Genomic DNA, 16227 nt, shown 5'->3' with positions numbered 1-16227 from the left:
GAAGACACCTTGAATGCCATGGAGGATCTATAACTAAACTGTTTGGCATCACAATAATGTAAAATAGGGACTTATGTTCAAAAAGACGCCAGAAAGTTCAAGAAAATCCAGGCACCTTGGAATGAATGCAGATATTTTAATGAAACTACCTTTCAATTAGGATTATCAACATTTCTCCCAAAACAAATACTTACACACTATCTCCTATTTTCTCTTGTCTCTGAACTCCAATACATTTCTATGATTTCAACCTCATTTACATTTTCTATGATCTTAGTTACTCTATGCTATACTTCTAAAGGAAAAATATATTTAAATAATCTTCTTTTCTATTACTCTGTGTTTCCAACACTAGCCCTTCTTGAGTTGAGAGCCAAACCAAGAACAGAGCTGTGCTTGAAAGTTGGTTCCAGCTACAATTTTTTTAAAGATGTTAAAACTGGATCTGAATTAAGCACCCACCTCGATGCTGTTGGTTGTTGGGCCGGGGCTTTGGGAAACATAAGCACACTATCCAGCACATCTCATTTTTGCTTGATGTGGCTCGTATGATCACACCCAATATACAGGACAGTCACTGCAGTCAAAATTTAAGCATGAAGCACAGCTACATTTAAACTTCAATCATAATAAAATTACACCATTTTCATAGGAATATTTTTAACAGAGAATTCTAAAGACTTTGATCACCATTGAATTTGGACTCTGCAGAAATTCAAAATCCTCAGAGAAACTGAATTGAAATTATTGGAATGTTTTGTGCTAGAAATTAACAAATTGATAATACCCTTCTGTGTGACTGGTAAAGTTCCATTGTACTGGGAGTGGTAGGTCTGGAGTGCATAAGATAAGAATGCTAAGACATGCTCGGTGCTCTACTGCAGCCAGGACTGTATTTTTTCAGCAACCTTCAGATGAATTGAGAGAGATGCTCATTTCATTCAATAGTGTTTATATTTTGTGGATGAACTGAGTGAGTTCACCTGAAGCAGATTGTCATGTTTTAGGCTTTCGAAGGATGTTGCTGTTCAATCTTAGGAGATGAAGTTTGTTTCAGGAAGTTGCACAAAATCATTCATATCTAATTGGCTGCTGATGTTCATGCTGCTTGACTTTTGTTTCCTTTGATTTGGAGGCATCCCACTAAGCTAGCATTGATATTTTTCTCAAAAAATGTTCTTTATTCATAAAATTTGTAATTATACAAATCTGGACATTGATCTGTCATCATTCACTACATCAAGCACATCATTATATTGGTATTGGTTTATTATTGTCACTTGTACCAAGGTACAGTGAAAAACTTGTCTTGCATACCATTCGTACAGGTCAATTCATTACACAGTGCATTGAGGTAGTGTGGCGACTCACCGCACCGGCAGTGAACCGGTTCCCGACATCTCGAACGTCGTCGGAGGCCCCGATCTAAGATGGCGCGGGGACCTCCTTCTTCTCCATCGTCAGGCTAGGAAAGCCCACGTGCGGCAAGGTCAGGTGACCAGTGCGTGACGTCAGTGCCGGAACTGTAGCACAGGAAGCTTTCGGATATTAAAGGCACACCACGCCCCTGTCGTTCATTCGACTTCTGACTTCAAACTATCGACTCTGTGTCTTCATTTCGTAGTGTGTAGCTAGCTGCTACATTGGTGACCCTGACGGGCCCAAACGTTTTTGGACCCACGAAGTCTGCACAACAAGAGGTACAGGCAGTAGCCCTTAAACTGCCCACCTTCTGGACCCTCAGGCCTTGTGTCTGGTTCAACCAGGCTGAGGCCCAGTTCCAGATTCGCCAGATCACCAGGGACGACACCAAGTACTACTACGTGCTGAGCACCCTCGACCAAGACACCGCAGCCCAGGTTGAGGACTTCATCCAGGCGCCCCCAGAGGAGGAGAAGTATGATAAGTTCAAGACCCTCCTTCTTGAGACCTTCGGCCTTTCCCGACGCGAACGGGCCTCCCACCTCCTCCACCTCGATGGGTTGGGTGACAGACCCCCCTCTGCGCTCATGAATGAGATGTTGGCCCTGGCAGACGACCACAAACCCTGCCTGATGTTTGAGCAGGCCTTCCTGGAGCAGTTACCCAACAACATCCACCTGCTCCTGGCGGATGCTGATTTCAGTGACCCCCGGAAGGTGGCTGCCCGGGCGGATGTCCTTTGGCGAACGAAAAAGGAGAGCAGGGCATCCATCGAGCATGTTGCCACACCAAGTACACAGCGGCCCAGCAGGCCAGACCCGGCAATCGAACGCACCTCACCTGCCACCATGTCTGAGACACCGACCGACCAATGGTGTTTCTACCACCAGCGGTGGGACGCAGACGCCCGCAGGTGCCGGCCACCATGCAGGTTTCCGGGAAACGGCAGAGCCAGCCGCCGCTGATGGCTACAGCGGTTGGCCACCCGGATAGCTTCTTGCATGTGTGGGACAGGCGTTCTGGCCGTTGTTTCCTGGTGGACACCGGCGCTGAAGTCGGTGTCATGCCTCTCAATAGCCACGAGACTTGCAACTGCACACCAGGACCCGCCCTCAGAGCCGCCAACAGCAGCGTCATCTGGACCTTTGGCACTCGTTTGGTGCACCTCCAGTTTGGCACCAGCAACTTTACTTGGAAGTTCACCCTGGCCGCTGTTGCGCAACCACTCCTCGGGGCAGATTTCCTTCGTGCCAACAGTCTGCTGGTTGACCTGCAGGGTAAGCGTTTGGTACATGCCAGGACCTTCCAAACGTTCTCGTTGGGTGAGGCCAAGTTACCGGCCCCACACCTCGACTCCGTCACCACGTCGACCAACGAGTTCACCAGGGTCCTGGCAGAGTTCCTGTCTGTACTAACGCCCCAGTTCTCCACCACCTAGCCCAAGCACAGCGTCCAGCAGCCAGGGCCCTCCCCTCCACGCCTGTGCCTGGCAGCTACCCCCGGACAAGCTCCACCTCGCGAAAGAAGAATTCAAAAGGATGGAAGAGTTGGAGGTCATCCGCAGGTCAGACAGCCCGTGGGCCTCTCCGCTACACATGGTCCCCAAGGCAGCCGGAGGCTGGCGACCCTGCGGTGATTACCGACGCCTGAACGACATAACTACCCCGGACTGGTAACCCGTGCTGCATATTCGGGACTTTGCTGCCAACCTGCACGGGCAGTCCATTTTTTCCAAGGTCGACCTCGTCCGCGGTTATCACCAGATCCCGGTGCATCCGGATGACATTCCAAAGACAGCGCTGATCACACCTTTCAGCCTCTTTGAATTCGTCCGGGTGCTCTTTGGCCTCAAGAACACTGCTCAGTCCTTCCAACGACTGATGGATGCAGTCGGGCACGACCTTGACTTCGTCTTCATATACTTCGACGACATCTTGACTGCCAGCAGCAGCCACCAGGAACATTTCACGGACCTCCGCCAACTCTTTTCTTGCCTGAGGGATTTCGGCCTGACCGTCAACCCAGCCAAATGCCAGTTCGGGCTTGAGACGCTTAATTTCCTGGGCCATTGGATCGACAAACACGGCGCCACGCCACTGCCTGCAAAGATCAACACCATCCGCCATTTCGCCAGACCCACCTCCATCAAGGGCCTGCAGGAATTCCTCGGTATGGTAAAATTTTATCACCGGTTCATACCATCCGTGGCCCACGTCATGCACCTGTTCTTTGCTCTCCTGTCGGGCAGAAGCAAGGACACTCTTTGGTTGGAGGAGTCTGACACTGCATTCGTCAAAACCAAGCAGGCCTTGGCAAACGCAGTCATGTTGGTGCATCCTCGTACGGATGTCCCGACTGCCCTCACAGTTGATGCCTCCAGCACAGCGGTCGGAGGCGTCCTAGAGCAGCTTATCAAAGGGTGTTGATAACCACTGGCGTTCTTCAGCAGACACCTTCGACTACCAGAGCTCAAATATAGTGCCTTCGACTGTGAGCTGTTGGCGTTGTACCTGGCCATCAGACACTTCCGACGCTTCTTGGAGGGCAGGCCGTTTACAGCTTTCACCGACCACAAGCCGTTGACCTTCGCTTTCAACAAGGTCTCAGATCCCTGGTCAGCACGGCAGCAGCGGCACTTGTTGTACATCTCAGAGCACACCACTGACGTCTGCCATCTGTCTGGGAAAGAGAACGTGGTCGTGGATGCACTGTCACGGCCCACCATCCAAGTTTTGTCCTGGGGGTGGATTTCGGCGCCTTGGTGGAGGCACAGCGAACGGACATGGAGATGCCCAGCTATTGCACTGCGGTCTTGGGCCTGCAACTGCAAGACCTACTGGTAGGCCCCAGTGGGCACACCCTGCTCTGCAATATCTCCACAGGTAGACCCCGCGCCATCGTCCCAGCTGTCTGGCGTCGACGGGTGTTTGATTCCATCCACGACTTCGCACACCCATCCATTCGGACGACTGTCTGGATAGCGTCCAACAAGTTCGTCTGCCATAGCCTGCATAAACAGGTTTCCGAATGGGCCTGGTCCTGCACATACTGTCAAGCCTCGAAAGTACAGCAGCATGTCAAGGACCCCCTGCAGGACTTTCAACCTACCTGCCGGAGGTTCGACCATATCCATGTCGACCTGGTCGGCCGTCTCCCAGTCTCCCGAGGAGCACGGTACCTCCTCACGATTGTCAACCATTTTACCCGCTGGCCTGAAGCCATTCCCCTTGCAGACACCTCCACCCAGTCCTGCGCACGGGCCCTTTTGTCAACTTGGGTGTCCTGTTTCGGTGTCCCGGCACATATCACCTCAGACAGGGGAGCTCAATTCACCACTGGCCTGTGGTCTGCCGTCGCTGACTTGTGGGGTTCCCAGATCCACCTCACCACCGCCCATCATCCGCAATCCAATGGGCTGGTGGAGAGGTTCCATCGACACCTGAAGTCAGCCCTCATGGCCCGCCTTAAGGGGCCCAACTGGGTGGATGAACTCCCCTGGGTCCTGCTGGGGATACATACTGCGCCAAAAGAGGACTTGCATGCCTCGTCCATGGAGATGGTCTACGGAACGCCCTTAGTCGTCCCGGGCGAGTTCCTACCAGCCCCTCGGGGGCCAGAGGAAGAACCTGCTGTGACACTAGACCGGCTGCATGAGCGGCTTGGAAACCTGGCCCGGATACCCACTTTGCGACACGGACAGGCCCCAACACGTATGCTGACTTCCTTCCGAGACTGTAAGTTTGTCTTTGTCAGGAGGGGTGCGCACCAAACACCGCTGCAGTGGCTGTACGAAGGGCCATTCTGGGTCATCAAGAACAATGGATCTATGTTCGTGCTGGACATTGGGGGGCGCGAGGAAGTTTTTACAATAGACCGGCTGAAGCCGGCTCATTTAGACTTGGACCAACCCATGGTGGTCTAGCGAGTGCGACACAGGGGCAGGCCACCCAAGTCATAGTTTATTTAATTCTGCTTTTCGCGACGGTATCGCCGGTTCTTTTGGGGGTGGTGGTGGTGGTGGTTATGTGGCAATTCACCGCACCGGCATCGAACCGGCTCCCGACATCACGAACATCGTCGGAGGCCCCAATCCAACATGGCACGGGGCCCTCCTTCTTCTCCATCATCAGGCTAGGAAAGCCCGCGCGCGGGAAGGTCAGGTGACCCGCGTGTGACGTCAGCGCGGGAACTGTAGCACGGGAAGCTTTCGGATATTATAGGCGCACCGCGCTCCTGTTGTTCTTTCGACTTCTGACTTCAAACCATGGACTCCGTGTCTTCATTTCGTAGTGTGTAGCTAGCCGCTACAGTAGTACAATTACAATATTTAAGTTAGGTTAACATGGCATAATTGTATTCATTCCCAAACAATCCATCAATAAGTAGTTTGGGAGGTTATTACACAGAGCCCAGTCCCAGCATCCAGTGGCAGGAGGACACCAAACTGTGGACTTTCCCAATAGAGCCTTTATGATAGTTGTCCCAAGCTTCAGTACCTCCCTCAGCAAGAAGCCATGTACTTTGAAATGTGCCAGTCTGCAGCATTCAGTTTCAGACAACTCATAACACCCGATGACAAATAAGTTGTGGGTGCACCAAAGTGCATCTTTCACCAAGCTGATGCTCTTCCAGCAGTGATTTAGTCTCAGTGTACATTGGTATTGGTATTGGTTTATTATTGTCACTAGTGCCGAGGTACAGTGAAAAGCTTGTCTTACAAACCGATCGTACAGGTCAATTCATTACACAGTGCAGTTACATAGAGTTAGTACAGAGTGCATTGATGTAGTACAGGTAAAAACAATAACAGTACAAAGTGTCACAGCTACAGAGAAAGTGTAGTGGAATAAGGTGCAAGGTCACAACAAGGTAGATCGTGAGGTCATAGTCCATCTCATTGTATAAGGGAACTGTTCAATAGTCTTATCACAGTGGGGTAGAAACTGTCCTTAAGTCTGGTGGTACGTGTCCTCAGGCTCCTGTATCTTCTACCCGATGGAAGAGGAGAGAAGAGAGAATGTCCCGGGTGGGTCTCTAGGAACATGCTGCAGAACACAGAGTCTGAAGTTCCACAACCACCAGGGATAAACCTTGTGGAAGACCACCTTTCCAGACCTTCTTGCCAAATGCCCACTCCAGAAATTGTAATGCACTGTTACAGGTGTGCTGTATGGCCATTCACTCCGGATGCAGTGAGGATATAGGCTGGTTCTGAGGTGGGTGGTGGATTGGGGTGGTAGTGCTATGGGTGGCAGAGGTGGCAGGGTGGGCACTGGTTGGAGGTGAGTAGGAACTGACCTCCTGAGGAGCAGGCCCTCCCTGGATTTGGGAGCTGTAACCAAGGATCAGGACTTGGAGGGAGTTTGTGGGGGTTGTGTGGGAGTGCCTGCTGTTGGTGGTGGGTGCCTTCTGACGATCAGGATCAGCTACTGGAGGTGGGGATAGAAGACTTCACTGGGAGCTCTGCAATGTTGAGCCGTTTGAATCTCTAGTCATCAGGGTATTAGAACTCAGAGAGCTAAATCATTGCTGAGGGCCTTGGTTAATTAAGGGATGAGATCCGTGAATGGGCAGGGTCAATAACATAATGGATGCTGGGGTGGTGAGGGACAAGGCAAAAGTTCAAGCTGTGGATTAATGACCCCACTGATAAGTTGCGTATTTGATCCAATAGTACCTACCGGGCCCAAAAACACTGAGGCCCAGCAGCTAGTCTTTTCTTAACTGAGATAAGTAAATGAAAATAGCATTGAATGGCAACCTAGACTTCTGTGTTGAGTGGGACTTTTGGAACATGTCTCAAACCCGCAACAACTGACTCAGAGATTAGAGGACTGCCAGCTTAACCACAGCTGACACACAAGATGTATAGGATGCTGGGTCTCAGACTGGGAGAGGATGAAGAGAGTGTGGTCAGCTCTTCACTCCACACTGTTCTGCTAAACTACAGCTGTTACATGCATTTGTTTCCTGGATGGAGATAAGGTGAGGCAGGTATGGAGTTGGATGATGTTGGCGCAGAAAATAGTCTCATGATGACATGATTTTGGGATCCAAAACTCAACTTGCAATCAAGTAGACCAGTCTGATTTTGATCCAGATAGTTACCTAGGAGAAGACAAAAGAGACCACAGATGCTGGAACCTGGAACGAAAAAACAGGACACTGGAAGAACTCAGTGGGTCAACTCAAGCAGCACCTGTGGAGGCAAAAGGTGCAAGTTGATGTTTTGGGTCAACATCCTGCATCAGGACTCAACCTGAAGTTTTGATGTGTACCTTTTGCCTCCACAGGTGTTGCTTGACCCACCGAGTTCTTCCAGCATTCTGTTTTTCATTCTATTTGCCTAGGAGAAGGCTGGGATCAGACACTGAGGAGTAATATTTATGACAAGGGCAAAAGGCAATGACTTCATTCTTCCCAATATTTAGTAAGATGAAATTTCTGCCCATTGTTAGGGGACTTTGAGCAAATATGTAACAATCTACAGACAATGGAAGGATCACAAAAGGTGGTGAAGAGGGAAAGTCAGTATACATGTGGAAATCAATGTCACCGATGATACTGCCAAAGGTATCATTTAAATGAGAAGCGGGTGAGAGCCAAGGATGGGTCCTTGGGAAGCACCATAGTTAAAAGTGTGGGACATGGTGCAGGAGTAAATTTTGGTGATTCCCTGGGTGTGACGGGAATGAAACCAGTCTCACCCAGTTGGCAACAGCGCTGGTGGAGGGTAATGTAGATAGCCACATCAACAGCTGCAGACATGCAAGAAGAATGAGAAGCGATAGATTTGTCACAGTCACAAAGGATGTCATCAGTGACTAGGATCAAAGCCATTTTGGTACCGTGGCGCCTGATGGCACTTGATTAGAGAGACTCCAACAGGGAGTTCTGGTTAAGACTGGCATGTATTTGTGAGTTGGCAATATGTTCAAGGGTTCTGGAAAAGAAAAGAAGGTTGGAGGTGATACTGCTTTATATGAACAGATTGACCCAGGATTGGTTTTACATCAAATGTAGTGAGAATAAGCATTAGTAGGAATCTTGCATGTGACTTCCACTGCAGATCACTGAAATACACAGTTATTTTATCAGAGGATCAATAATTCATATTGAAGAAATTCTAGGCTCATGTTTTGCTTTCCTGAATAGTGCTAGTTTTTTAACAATTTACATACAGGAAGCCATACCATGTTTTGTATTCTCAACAGCCATCATCAAAGCCCTCAGAAAATTAACAAGGATTTGTGTTACTTTTTGGTATTGCTGATCATAGTGTAAATAGTAACAGGTGTTCAGTCAAAGACAATGGCTTCATTCTTCCCAATATTTAGTCAGGGGAAATTTCTGCTCAGTTGTTAATGGATATTGAACAAATATGTAACAATCTACAGACAATGGAAGGGTCAAAAAGGTGGTGAAGAGGGAAAGTCAGCCCTTCCACTTGGGGAGCATAAATCAAAAAAGCAGGAAACCTTTAGCTCTATTTGCTGAAATGTTTGTAGGTGGGTAAATGGGATAAGGAGCTCCAATCACTTTTAGTGGTAAAGCAGGTGATAACATGGGTACTTAGGATGATCCTGAGGCGTAGATAGTGAGATTTGTGATCTTAACAGCAGAATATGGCTGATTGTATAATACCCCTCTTGAAAAGAGGTGCAAACCCATGTGAAACAAAATAAACCGTTCTGTTTAAATAGCAGCTAGAAGAATGCTACACAAAGGCACTAAATTGTCATACTGTTAATATTTTGGAGAAATTGTTTTATAGTGCATGTAGTAAGTTACCTAAAAACTTCTATTGCCATCACTCTGTTTGACAACTTGGAAGGATCTTTTCACCACCGGTTTCTAATTTAACTAAAGAGTGAGCAAGCGCCTCCTGTTCCTGTTACTCTATGGCTTAGGGACAGAGGGGAATCAGACTGCAAGGAAATGAAATCCATAGCTGCAGCCTCAAAATAAAAATTCTATGGCATTTTCAAAATACTTTATTTTCATTACTTTTTTGAAGAACTATACATCAGAAATAGACAAATAATGATGGAAATTCTGACAGAGCAATGTCAATTAAAATGTAGTATTTTAGTTTGACACATTTTGACATGCACAATAACTTGCTCCAAAATGAGCTTCAGTTCTCCTTACACAGAAGGCTATCAACTCAAGAACATTAGGCTTTTATAGCCTATTAGTAAAGAAACAATTATCTAGGTTTATTATTCAAATTTTGGCTCGTTTGTGCAAATGATTTAAATTGCACTTGATATTAACCCCAATATTATGTGGTAATACATTTCCACGGAGTACAGCTAACACTGATTTTTTTTTGACTGACCTCTTTAACCCTCTAATAAGCACAGGGGAGTTTCATAGTTCAATAGCCTCAATATTCTCTTAATGGCTGAGTACAAAGTTCATTATAGTGACCCATGTACTTATGCCTGAAATTTGTCATGCAGCAAATTTTCAAATATGCCCACAAATTTTGGAGAGGATCCTAGTTAAAGCAGGGACTATCAATCAACAAGACAGAAAACAGTGATCATATCATGCTAAGCTGGATTTTTTAGAACTTGTGTAAAATAGGGGAATGGAAGACTGGGGGAGCTACAGATTTCCACAAGTTTAAGTTTCTTGATAACTCCATGGTGGGGATATAGCAGTTCTGCCCAGGGGCATGGACACAGTGAGTTCTAGCATGGTCATATCACTAGCTTCCACACCTCCTTACCCACAATAATCATTAACCACATTAAGTATTCATGTGTATATATAGAGTGTGCATCTGTTTAAAGTGCCCCTCCAAAAGTGATCAAATGTGAAATCCTGCAAATGCCCCCGACCCTGTTCCACCACGAATGTTGATAGACACTCTGTAGCTCTGATTTTCTACAGCTCAAGGTCATTCCGAGTACAGAGGATGACTTTGGAAACATTGGTGAATTTGGAGTGAAATTCCCTAAGCTTCATTCCCTAAGATTAGGTCTGGTAGAACTATCTACCTATTGGCTCAAAAAGCTCTCTGAGATGCCCTTTAAAAATTCAGCCCCCTCTAGACTTTTCACACTTGAACAATTTGCAGTGAAATGTTGCATCAAACCATTCCAGTATATTCCTCCCTAAGCAAAATTGATTCATCACTTTGCCCACTGAGCCACTAACTCCAGAGGGTGGATGTTCTAGAATGCTCTTCATGAGGCCATTTGGGTAGAAATTAGAAGTAAAAAAGTGGCAATCATTTTGCTGCGTGTATACTACAGGACTCCCAGTAGTCAGGAGAAAGAGGAGCAGATATGTCATCAAATCACAGAAAGGTGTAAGAGCAATGGGGTTATAGTAGAAGGGGATTTCAATTTTCCTCCTTTGAAGAGATTTCCAAAACATCATCCCTCCACTCTTCTGGAGTTAGTGGCTCAGTGGGGAAAGTGATGAATCAATCTTTCTCAGGGAGGAATATACCAGAATGGTTTGATGCAACATTTCACTGCAAATTGCCCAAGTGTGACAAGTCTAGAGGGGGCTGAATTTTTAAAGGGCATCTCAGAGAGCTTTTTGAGCCAATACGTAGACAGTTCTACCAGACCTAATCTTAGGGAATGAAGCTGGACAGGTAGTTGAAGTGACTGTGGGTGGGCATTTTGGGGATAGTAATCCATAACTCTGTAAGTTTCAAGGTAGCTATGGAAAGAGAAATAGATGATCTGGAAAATAAGGTCCTGAAATAGGGGAAGGCTGATTTCAATATCATAAGACAGGACCCGACAAATGTAAACAGAGAGCAGCTACTTGCAGATAAATCTACAACTAAGAAGTGGGTGCCCTTTGAAAATGAAACAGTGAGAGTTCAGTGCCAACCGTTCTAGTTAGGGTGAAAGGTAAGGAAGACAAGCCCAGGGAATGCTACATATCAAGGGATATCAAAGGCCGGATAAAAGGGGGAAAAAAACATTTGGCTAATAGAGAGAACTGAAAGCAGATAAGGCCCTTCAATGTGGAGCTGAATACTTAAGAAAGTAATTGGGAGGGCAAAGAAGGGCCAAGAAATATCACTGGCAGACAAGATTAAAGAAAATTCCAAGGCATTTTATGTATATTAAGAAAAAGAGGGTAACTATGGAAAAAATAGGGCCTGTTAGGGAGCAAAAGGGCAAACTACGCATGGAGCTAGAGGATGTGGTGATGATCTTAACTTAGTACTTCTCAGTGGGAGGGAAGTTATTGGTAAAACTTCTGAGAGGAACAACAGCAGTTGATCATGGATAGTCAGCATGGCTTTATTGATGGGAGATAATATCTGGTACTTGGTTTATTATTGTCTCTTGTACCAAGATGGAGTGAAAAGCTTTTGTTTTCATGCCACCCGGACAGAACATTCCATACATTGAGGTAGTAAAAAAGACAAAAAACACAAGATTGCAGAATATAGTGTTAAAGTTACAGAGAAAGTGCAATGCATGTAGGCAAATAAAGTGCAAGGGCCATGACGAGGTAGATTGAGAGATCAAGAGCTCATCTTTATTGTGTTAGAGGTCTGTTCAAGAGTCTTATAACAGCAGGATAGAAGCTGTCCTTGAGCCTGGTGGTACGTGTTCTCAGGCTTTTGTATCTTCTGCCCAATGGGATGGGGGAAAAGAGAAAATGACTGGGGTAGGTTGATTATGATGGCTGATCTCCCGAGGCAGCGGGAAGTGTAGACAGAGTCAATGGAAAGGAGACTGGTTTTCATGATGGACTGGGCTGCATTCACTACTCTCTGGAATTTCTGCAGTCTTGGGTAGAGCAGTTGCCAGACCAAGCTGTGACACATCCAGATAGGATGCTTTCTATGGTGCATTTGTAAAAATTGGTGAGGGTCATTGGGAACATAGCAAATTTCCGTAGTTTTCTGAGGAAGTAGAAGCACTGGTGTACTTTCTTGCCATAGTGTCTTTGTAGTAGGACCAGGACAAATTGTTGGTGATATTTACACCTTGGAACAATGACTAATTTGACTTTTTTTTGAAGTAACAGTGAGGGCAGAAAGGATGATGTAGTTTACAAGGATTTCAGTAAGGCCTTTGATAAGGTCCCATCGTGGAAGGCTGGTTCGAAAGGATTCAAAGTTGGCTTGGTAATAGGGAACAGAGGGTGATGGTAGAGGGCTGGATTTGGGATTAGAAGCCTGTGACACTGGTATACAACAGGAGTCAGTTCTGGGACCCTTACTGTTTGTCCTTTGCACTAATGATTTCCTGAGGAAGCACCGACTGGTGATGTTATTGAAAATGAGGTGGATAGTCTCCGGTTACAGAATGGCATTGATCAGCTAGTAAGTTGGGCAGGTAAATGGCAGACGTTCCCACTAAGTATGAAGTGATGCATTTTGGGAAGTCTAATAAGGATAGTACGTACGCCATGTATGGTAGGGCCCTAGGGAATATCGAGAACAGATGGACCTTGGTGTACATGTCCACAGATTCCTAAAGGTGGCAGCACAGGTAGATAAGGTGCTGAAGAAAGCATATAGGATGCTGGCCTTCATTAACTGGTGCTTAGAATATAAGAGCACGGAGGTCGCAGTATGACTTTATAAGACTTTGTTTCAGCTACAGCTGGAATATTGTGTGTTTTTCTGGTCACCACACTATAGGAAGGATGCTATTGGCACTGTAACTCACACCCCCTGTGCTTTCCTCCCACAGTCACCTGTCCATCTAATTTTCTTCTCCCTTTGTACATTACTCCCATCCCTTCCCCCACCTGGTTTCATCTACCCATTATCCACTTTCACTTATCATCTACCAGCCTCTATCCCACCCCCTTTTGTACTGCTATATACTGGCAATCTTTTCTGTTCTCTCTCATTACTGATGCAGGGTCTTGACCTGAAACATGGGTTTATACCCTTTGCCTTCACAGTGGCTGCTCGACCTGCTGAGTTATTCAAGTGTCTTGTTTGTTGTTCCAGGTTCCAGCATCTACTATCTCTGTTGAGTCTAAGGATACTGCAGGAGGTAGGAGCTAACCTTAGCAGCTTATTAACATCATTTAAATTTTTACACTGCAAATACGAGGAGGTTTCTGCATAACTGTGACTGAAATTTGCCGTATTTAAAGAACTTGTTCCTGACATTTTGTTTGCCTTTCAGGGTATTTATAACCAACACAATGACAGTTAGAGAATGTGACACATGAGAAACAGCCAATTGTAAAGCAAACGAAGTAAATTTATTCAGTGAATGGGAGCAGAAACAAACTATGGCAACTTCACTCAGAAAAACAGGGTAATTTCTACAGGAAAAGACAAATGTGGGAATTAGTTACATATAAATCATGTGCATAAAATCAATTGCAATCATTTACATCAGTGACATCTCCAAGCTTAAATGATGGGAATTATTCAATCCCCTTCAATCAGAGCAGTTGTCACTCTATCTCCTTCATCTTAAGCAGTCCCTTGGGATAGAGCCTGACATACTTGCACTCTGGTTTTGTGGGTTCTGAGGTGACTGATCAGGTCAATGAGGGAACCATGGGCTGTTCTACAGAAGGTGCATGGTAGGGCAGGCAGTTTGGTCATTTGTGAAGTGCTGTGCTGCTTATATTGTTTATAGAGGGTGTGGTCCTGATGCATGGACTCTAGACTCTCAGTACCACAATGAATATTCCTTCTCCACTTTAAGCTGTCATGAACTTCAGATTCCAAAGGTCAGTGAGAATGTTGTACTACTTCAAGGGGATTTTGAGCTCATGTTTGCATCTTTCCTCCTCTAATTGGTATTCTCTCCCCCATGACAAACCTCAGAACAGAGTGTCTATCTCGGAAGTCCAATGTCAGGCACCCAAACAACGAGGCCTACCTAATAGAGCTGACCGAGTGCAATTTCAGCCTTGGTGCTGGGGATATTGGCCTGGGAGAAGCCACTTTCATTGGGTTGCACTCAAAGTAATAATTCGTGACAGTCAGAGTGAACCTTCTTGTTAAGGTCTGCAGGAAGTCTTTAGGTAATGTCACCGGAGCCCAATTTCCTGCACATCCCCCAACTGGAGAGCAGCCAATAAAGAGCAGGAGTATTGCTGACTACACAGCATTCATAATCAAATAATGCATGAGTGTTAATGTGATTCTTGCCTCTTGCTGATGTAATCAACATGTGGAATAATTACTATAACTCTTTTTGAAATCCATTTTTGGCGCCAGTTGCATTTGTGTTCCCTGGGAGAACTCTATTGTTAATCTTTCAACCAAACTGATTGGAAACTCCATGTTCTAAGTAACTCCTAAGATTGCAACTCCTAGCAGTAGTAGCATTATAAACTTGCGGTTTTAATTTTAATCAATAATAAAATACTGCAGATGATGGAAAAGAAATTGAAAACTCTGGAAATAGTCGGAAGGACAGGCCACATTTGTGGAGAGAGAGAAAAACCGTATGTATATTATGTCAATGACCTATCACCAGAATTTTAACTGTTGGCATGATAAATTGACGAAGCATGTTATATGATCATCATAAGATCTTACTTAATTATAATTTCAGTGGAGTGTAAGTACAATTCTACAATGGGTCAACGTTTTCCTGCACCAGATTACAATTTGGGCAATGAAGAAGAAACTTACCCCTCCCCCAATCTGGGAAATTACAGCCCCCACGTTTCTGTTCGGGCTATATTCGTTGTTCTTCAATTTCTGCTGAAAATTTTCTCTTATCACTTTAAGCTTCACTGACCAAGAACACAGATAAAATGTTTCTTTTTAGTTTTCATTTTAATATTGATCATTCTATTATATTTAAACCGAGGCGCCACTGATACGTTCATTTTTTCCATCAGCAAGGATATAAAATTCTGAGGTAAAACCAAAGATTAAAATTGGAAACCCAGTGCATCGATTTTGTACTGTGCGTTTGAGAGAAGCAAAGATTGAATACTGAGGAGGGGCTTTTGGGAAAGTGTGAATTCTATTTGAGTATTCAGCGTTTATTCTGTGCAGATCCTTCACATCACTGAGAATATATTGGGAAACTAATGATTAAGATTTTAATGTTCTTGATAAGGTTGTTGATTTATTTGAAATATTGATGTCTGCATGTTGTTCATATCCTTGGTGCATTTAATGTTTCATTTTCCATCCTATAGCATTATGCCCTTGAGATAGAACATTCTCCCCTCTGGGTGGCGGTGGGACAAGTGCTGGGTTGCACAAACGGTGTTTAATCCACTTTCTAGAGTTTCAAGCCTTTCCCTAAAGTCATAGCAGACAAGCGGGAGAGCTCTATAGGAATTGGTCCCTCGAATGGACTTCCTGAATTCCGTGCTTAGGTTCCCAAGACTTGGCCTGATGTAGTACAGGGCTGATGGTCCGTAAGAATGTGAAACGTCCCTAAAATGAATTCACTAAGATTGTCTTTTTCCTTTAAGATATTGCCATCATCTTACTTTTGCTGTTTGGCAAGGCTTTCAGTGAAATGCCAGGCTGGATATCATCTTGCAATTCCAAATGTAGCACTTCTATACGTTTGGTTGGACATGCCAATGTACACGTAGCGAATCCCAACATTGGCCCCTTTCTCGAGATTTCACAGCAACCGCGGATTAATAAATCGGAGAAGATGCAAGAGAACTTCAGAAGAGTTCTCGAAATACGCAGACTAAATATATGTATACTTACAGCTGAAAGCCACAATTAAATACTAATTAAATAATTAAGCTAAAAGGCATATTGACAAATGGTCTCTAAAATGCAATAAATCAAATCAGACACAATAATCTTGACGTATTATCTGGGTATGCACTTTTTTTTACAATTGTCAAAAAGTA

The sequence above is a fragment of the Pristis pectinata genome, chromosome 3 (genome assembly GCF_009764475.1).
Source record: "Pristis pectinata isolate sPriPec2 chromosome 3, sPriPec2.1.pri, whole genome shotgun sequence".
NCBI classification, from domain to species: domain Eukaryota; kingdom Metazoa; phylum Chordata; class Chondrichthyes; order Rhinopristiformes; family Pristidae; genus Pristis; species Pristis pectinata.
The sequence above is the reverse complement of the archived record's forward strand: the minus strand, read 5'-3'. Positions refer to the sequence as shown.